The sequence below is a fragment of the Artibeus jamaicensis genome, unplaced genomic scaffold, assembly GCF_021234435.1.
Source record: "Artibeus jamaicensis isolate MK-2021 breed Jamaican fruit bat unplaced genomic scaffold, CSHL_Jam_final contig_444, whole genome shotgun sequence".
In the NCBI taxonomy this organism is placed as follows: Eukaryota; Metazoa; Chordata; class Mammalia; order Chiroptera; family Phyllostomidae; genus Artibeus; species Artibeus jamaicensis.
This window is the reverse complement of record NW_026521831.1, coordinates 6,578,661-6,585,627: the sequence shown is the minus strand read 5'-3', so window position 1 is coordinate 6,585,627 and position 6,967 is coordinate 6,578,661.

Here is a 6,967-nt window from a genome sequence, read left to right as displayed (position 1 = left end):
TCGAACCTGTAACCTTGGCATATTGAAATGACACTCCAACCAACTGAGCTGCCCAACGAGGGCCAGAAATGCTCAGTTTAGAAGGAGAAGCAGAGACGTAACAATATGAATTACCATGAGTGTCAGAAATGGGACCACAGGAATGAGCCCAGGGTGAGGTGGGCACAGGAAAAGGAAGGGGGCGGTCATGGCAAAGGCTCCTGCAGGCCAGGAAGCTTGCTGTGACCTGGACAGCGAGTGCTCCAAAGATGGTGGGGGGTGGTGGGCTTAGGGGAGGGCAGAGGGCAGGTTAGGGAGGGAATTCCCGTTGCAGGGAAGGAGGTGAAGCTACATGAAGAAGTACTAAAGAGCATGTTTGGGAAACTTGGTGTAATTTATCGTGGCTGGAGCACAGCATTGGGGGGGGCCTGGGGCCAGCCTGTGTCTGTCTGGGGGCCCCAGCTTTGAAAATGGGCAGCTGGCCAGCCTCCCGGCCTGACTACTCAGTGCTGCCACTAAATGCATGGCTTCAGAAGCCCAGCATTCTCCTTCTGTTGAAGCGTGGATTACGGCTCCTGGGCCATATACCCTGGGTTTTTCGTAAAACTTCTTATGAATAGGTTAATATTTTGCTCTTGCATTTCTTTTAAGGTTTATTTATTATTAAAAACCCCTCATTTATGGGACACAAAAGGCAGGTAGTGGGCTTGTCTTGAATGTGCTCTCCCTTACCTCCAGGTGAGCCCACTTGGGGCCCAGGCGCTGTTCCAGCAGCCCAGGCGTTCAGATCTCTCCTGCTTTCCTCCATAGCTGTTGATTTCTTCCCACTTCCATTCCCTGGCCTCTTTGCTTTGCAGCTGGACATGTGACCTAGAAATCCTAGGGCTGAGGCAACACATCACCATGGACTGGGGGCTCAAAGCAACAGAGATGTGTTCTCTCCCAGTTCAGGAAGCCAGAAGTCCAAAATCAAGGTGTCCTCGGGGCCCCAAGCTCCCTCCGGAGGCTCTCAGGAGGAATCCTTCCTGGCCTCTTCCGCCTCTCTGTGGCTCCCAGCAACCCTCACTGCTCCTTGGCGTGGCTGCAGCATCTCTCCGCACCCCCCCAACCCCCCTTGGTGTGAGCGGCACCTGCTCACGGGGCCGTGGGAGGGTTGGTTTGCCTGAGCGGTCACGAATACAAGGAATGCAAGAGCCAACTAAGCACAGGGTCAGCTGGACGCGAGATGAAATCTCTCAGTCTTAGGTATTTGAATTTCTGCTGCCCCGTTGTCAGGCGGCCAGGCCTCTCTGAGACTCACCCTCCGGGGAGGTGCGGATTTGATTTTAAGTGCCAGCAGCTACAGCAACAAGAGAAAAGCAAGGCTAGGCGGGAGCTCACTTTGGTTTCAGCAGAGGGAAAGATGACAGAGTCAATTAAACTGAATTTAATGGCCAAGGTGTAATGAGCACGTTCATCTCAGTCTCCCTCTTCCCTGGGAGTAGAAAACCTCAGAAAGCCGACGAAACCACTAGGCACGTTGGAAACTGCATTCCCATCGCTCCCGGCTGGGCCGGCAGGCGGGGCCCTGGGCCTTGCACCCAGGTGCGCATCATCCTTTGTTAAGAGGCTTTCGGGGCCCTCACGCTTTGTTTTCACTATTTTTTAAACCATCCTTACAGTGTTCCCCCCACCCACCCACCCACACACACAAGACCCTTGCTGCAGACAGAAATCTTGCTGTTGAGTAAAGATGTAAGACAGGGTGTAGGCATGGCTGGGTTCTGTGACTTGGAAAAATATCTTGGCACCAAAGGTGACTTTGTTTTGCCCTCTGCCTGGAGTGATGGGTCCGTTCCCCTCACCACCCCCTGCAAGAGTCTCGATCAATCTGAGGAACTTCGCCAGTGAAACGTCAGCAACATCTCACTTTCCAAGTGGTTCCATAAAAGCCACTGTCCTCACTGGTGCTATTTTTATCATTGCCCGATACTTCTATTTCTCTGTGGTCTGTGGGGAGGGGTAGAACTGCCCAGTGGTGCATGGGCAAAGTTCCGGGGAGAGAGCGTGTTCACATAGCTCGCCCCAGCCTTCCTGCCTGTCCTACCCTTGAACTTTCCTCACTGAAGCCCAAGACCTACCTGGGTTTTTGTTTTTTTAAAGATTTTATTTATTTATTTTTAGAGAGAAGGGAAGAGAGGGAGAAAGAGAGGGAGAAAGAGAGGGAGAGAAACATCAATGTGTGGTTGCTTCTCATGTGCCCCTACTGGGGATCTGGCCCACAACCTAGGCATGTGGTATGACTGGGAATCAAACTGGCGATCCTTTGGTTCTCAGGCCAGTGCCCAATCCGCTGAGCCAGACAGGGCTCTACCTGTTTTTGAAGACACACTGCAACCATGCTTGCAGCTGAGAGTGAATACTGCTCTCCCACGGTTGGTCTGAATCTTTCGAGGAGCAGAGAGCTCGCCCTACTGTGTTTCTGCAGGTTCTTTGGGGTCACCAGGGTCAGGCTGTGCTCTTGCAGGAGAACAGAGCAGTGTAGAAAAAGCAGATGGTGCAGGGGGAAAGGGTGTCCTTTGGAGTGGGGCTTGAACTCTGGCCAGGTGCCTTACTAAGGTCGGAAAATGAAAGGAGTCCCCCTCCCGAGTCTCCTAATCCCTTGTCAGAAGGTGAGGGCAGAAACCAGCCAGGAGGTCCAGCCCAGTGGCCAACGAGTGGGTAACCCAGGCTGGATGGGTCCCTCTGTTCTGTTCCTGTTGGATGGGCTGTTATGGAAATGTCAGCGGATGGAAAGGAGATAGAGGAGGCAGGGCGGCAAGAGGGGACGGGAGTGGTGAGACAGGGCAGGCGGGGAGGGTGGAAATCAGAGAGGTGGTGACAGAATGGCAGACCGTCAGACTCCCAGGCAGGCTCTGTGGCTGGACCGTGGAGACTTGGGCCTTCACGGGGCTGAAGCTGAGGCCAGGCCTGGACTGCAGGGCTTGGGGGAGGCTTTAGGTGTGGTGGGGACGTGGCCAGTGCAGCCTGGGCAGCAGAGGCCTGTTCTGGACTGTCCTGGGCAGAACTCAGTCACACAGAAAGTTCTGGAGGGAGGCCAACCCCTGGTCTCCTCCTGGTGGCTCCGGAAAGAGCCCCAGTGGTCAGGAGGCCGTCAGGTACATGGCATCAGCCCAGAGCACAGCCCTCTCAGCCTTAAAGGCCAGGCCTGCCCCCCTGGGACTGGGTCCCCAGAGATCAGGGCTCTTCAGGTTCCAAAAGTCCATTTGCCTCATTCACGCATTGAGCATTCATTGTGTGCCTACTGTGTGCTGTGCTGAGGATGTAATGGTGAACAAGACGTGGCCCCAGACTTGAAGATGCTCCCAGGCTAGTGAGGAGTTGTGGACACTTGTGTGTGACGACCTGCTTTCATTCAGAGAGGTGGGTGTGTGCTTAGCCAGGAGCAGGGCATGTGTGTTGGGGAGCACAGAGAGGTCCCCGTCCCTGGGCTGGCATCGAAAGACAAAAGGCTTCCAGGAAGAGGTTTCACCTGAGGGCAGTCACGTGTTCAGCTGTGGGGGATGGAAGAGTGCTCCTTGAGGAAGATGCGGCATAACTGCATTTGGGGGCACACACAGAGATGTGTCCTTGTTGTGATATCAGGGGCGCTTGCAGGTAAAGGCGCAGAGATGCCAGGCTAAGGTCTTGGTGTTTCGTCCTGAAGGCACGCAGGGGCCAGTGACTGTGGGCTTGGACCAGGGGAGGGCCTTGGTCTGGTTCACATTCTAGAAACATCATCCTGGGAGGCGCAGAGTTGTCAGGAGCGGTCCAGGGCCTGGGGTCCAGATGGGAGACCACGGCAGCCTGCTCAAAGTTTCCAAGAGTAGCAGCGGGAAGGAGGACTCGGAGAAGAGAAAGCAGGGAGGCAGAACGGCCGGCCTTGCAGACGCAGCTGATGTGCGTGTGAGGAAGAGGCTGATGGGCACGGAGCCACTGAGGCTGCTGGACACTCACTGGGGTGGCAGGGGATGTCTGATGGGAAGGGAGTGACTCTGGAGACAGAAACCAGCCAGCTATGGGAGCAGGCCCTGGGGATTACTCCCGGAACCCAAAACAGCCAGTCACCCCAGTCCTTCTCTTTCAGGGACCGGCCAGCACAGGGAAGAAACACACAGCGCAGGGTCAGCTCCCACCCACGGGACCCCTTGCAGGACCTGCTCAGGGGTCTGACGGCAGCCCCCACCTTCTTCCTTCCCTGGCCCCACTTCCCAGATTAAGCATCACCTCCCTGCAGTTCGTTCCCATGGAAACGCAGTCCTGGTGTCTCCTCATTAGCATTTTATGGTACCAGCTGCCAAAGTCCCCCTGGCTGGGCAGTTAGAGCCCCTTCGGGGACTCCCCACTTGCCCTCCTCTCCTTAAGGAAAACCTTCTTTGGAGGCTGTGAGCACTGACTTGGGCGTGAAGATGCCGTGGTCCAGGCCTGACTTTGTTTACCTCTTAGGGTGGCTGGCAGAGCCCACCCACCTGCTCCTTGCTTTCTGCCGTGGGGGTCACATTTTTGAAAGATGATGTCTGTCAGGGCTTCTTTCATAACATGAGGTTTTCCATGGCTTATTAAAGACATCCATAACTTCCCACCGGAGCTTCCGGTCACAGTCTCAGCAAATGGGTTGATGTCATTTCATGAAAAGCTGGTGCGGCCTCATCTGGGCGGGCAGTTCTAACATCCCTTTGGAATCTGGAGATACTGGACCTCATTCTCGGCTCTCCATTCCTGCACCTGGGAAATGCCACTGGGGACGGATGTGGCAAGATCAGGGCATCTGGCTCTTAAAACCAGCTCTGAGATTCTGGGAAGTAGAGAGACTTCCGGAGTTTGGAGTCAGAGACTTGAGGTTTTTGCTTTTGTTTTTAATTTCAAGCCTACTGCTTAAGCTGGTGTGGTCGTGGGCTATGGGACAAAAGTGCACAAGTCCCTGGACACTCCTCCCTTCAGAAGGCGGAGCCGGACTTCAGCGAGTCCACAGACAGCAGGAGGTGGGGATGCTGGTGCACCCTGCCGACTGCCGACTCCGGGCCCCAGAGGCCCCGAGGCCTCCCCCTCGCTCTCTCTGATGACTCGGTCCGGAGGGAGATGGTGCCACGTTGTCAGGACAGTCAAGCAGCCTGTGGAGAACTATGTTGAGGAACTGAGGTTTTGTGCCAACAGCCTGGAGAACGAAGCGTCTCGGAAGCTGTGTTGGCAACCGGGGACCTTGCGCATGTGCCGTGTGGACTCAGCACTGCTGTCCCCCCAGCACCGCTGAGAAATGGGTCCCATGTCCTCCAGGCTGGGCTTTCCACCCGACAGCAGCCCGTGGAAGCAGCCGCTGTCATTAGCACCTCTTTACAGATCACACCTGAGTCACAAAAATGCCACAGCATCCTCTAAGGTCCTGTTCATATCCAAGTGGCCCCAAACGAAGGACCAAGATTAGACTCAAGGTTCCTCTGCATTTTGTCCGAGGGAAGCACGCAGCATACCTCTTCCAGCGTCGCCCCTGGACTTTGCTGTTCGTTAAATCAACAAGCTTGTGTCACTTCTTATTCTGTGCCCTCCACAGCCTAGTGGGTGTGTGTGTGTGTGTGGGGGACAGGAACAGGAAATGCAGGAGGAAACAGCCAGGGGGTGGTTATGGCGATGCAGGTCGGCCTTGGGGCTTCGGGACCATGGGGAGGAGCAACCCAAGCCAGGCTTCAGTAGGCAAGGAAGGTTCCTGAAGGAAGGGAGAGCTGAGCTGGATCCTGAGATGAGAAGAAAGGACATAGGAGAAAGAGGGTGGGTGGGGATATTTCAAGAGGAGACAGTAAGAGCAGAGGCAAGGAGATGGGACACGTCATGGTGACGTGACTCAAGCAGCTGGGTGTTGCTGGAATGTGAACTGCAAAGCAGAAGAGGTAGGCAGAGGCCAGATTATAAAAGGCCTTAAGCATAGGGTGAAGGAGGTTGAGTTATATCCCTGAGATGATGGAGACCTATGGAAGGGTTGTCACTAGGTGAGTGTGCTGCTCTGTGTTTGGCATATTTGAAGGCACAATCATATTCTCCCTTCATGGGAATATATACTGAGTGCTTCTGTGTGCCACACACTGCTCTAGATGCTGGAAAGAGGGCAGAACAAAGCAGCCTAGAAGTTTCTGCTGTCATGGAACTTAAAATTGAGTGGGGAGAGGCAGGCAGCAAGCAAATGACTGATAAAGTATGTTGGGGGACATTGTGTTACAGGAATAATAAATAACCTGGGACAGCAGATGTGGGGAGGGTGTGTGGGTCCATTTTGAAGGAGAATTGGGGGGATGCTTAGAGAAGAGGTGAGCAGGTGAGGGGGGTGAGGGCAAGAGCAATGCCTCTCACGGAAGCGAGGTCTGGGCCCAGGGAGCAGCGAGTGCAAAGGTCCTGGGGTGGAAACGTGCTTGCCATGTTTGAGGGTTTGCCTGGAGGCCACAGAGGATGCTGCTGAGGGAACAGAGAAGAAGGTGAGAAAGGAAAAGGGTCGGGGGCTGATCACAGGGGGCCTGTAGGCCGTTGTAAATACTCGGCTTTTAGTCTGAGTGAGGCGGGGAGCCATTAAAAGTTTGAGCAAGGACACAACAGGCTGTGACCTCAGTTTAAAGGAGCACTCTGGCTTCTGGGTAGAGACTAAAGGGAAGGGGGTAAAGTCCAATGCTGGGAAACCGGTCCAAAGTGTGAGTGCACCCAGCTGGCAGAGGGGCAGCGCGGCCCCGGGTAGTACAGAGGGAACGTGCAGAAGGAGGTGGGTCTACTCTGGAGGCGGAGCCCACAGGACAGTGACAGAATGGACAGGGCGGGATGGCCACAGAGCAGATGAGGCTACTCCAGCCCTCTGCCTTGAGCAGCTGGGGCAGGGAGGGGGGCCGATTTGATGGAAGGCAACCCAGAGCGCAGCTTGAACACACTCACTTAGAGACACCTGTGGACATCCCAGAGGAGACGTGGCTTCGGCGTGGACGTGGGAGTCCAGAGT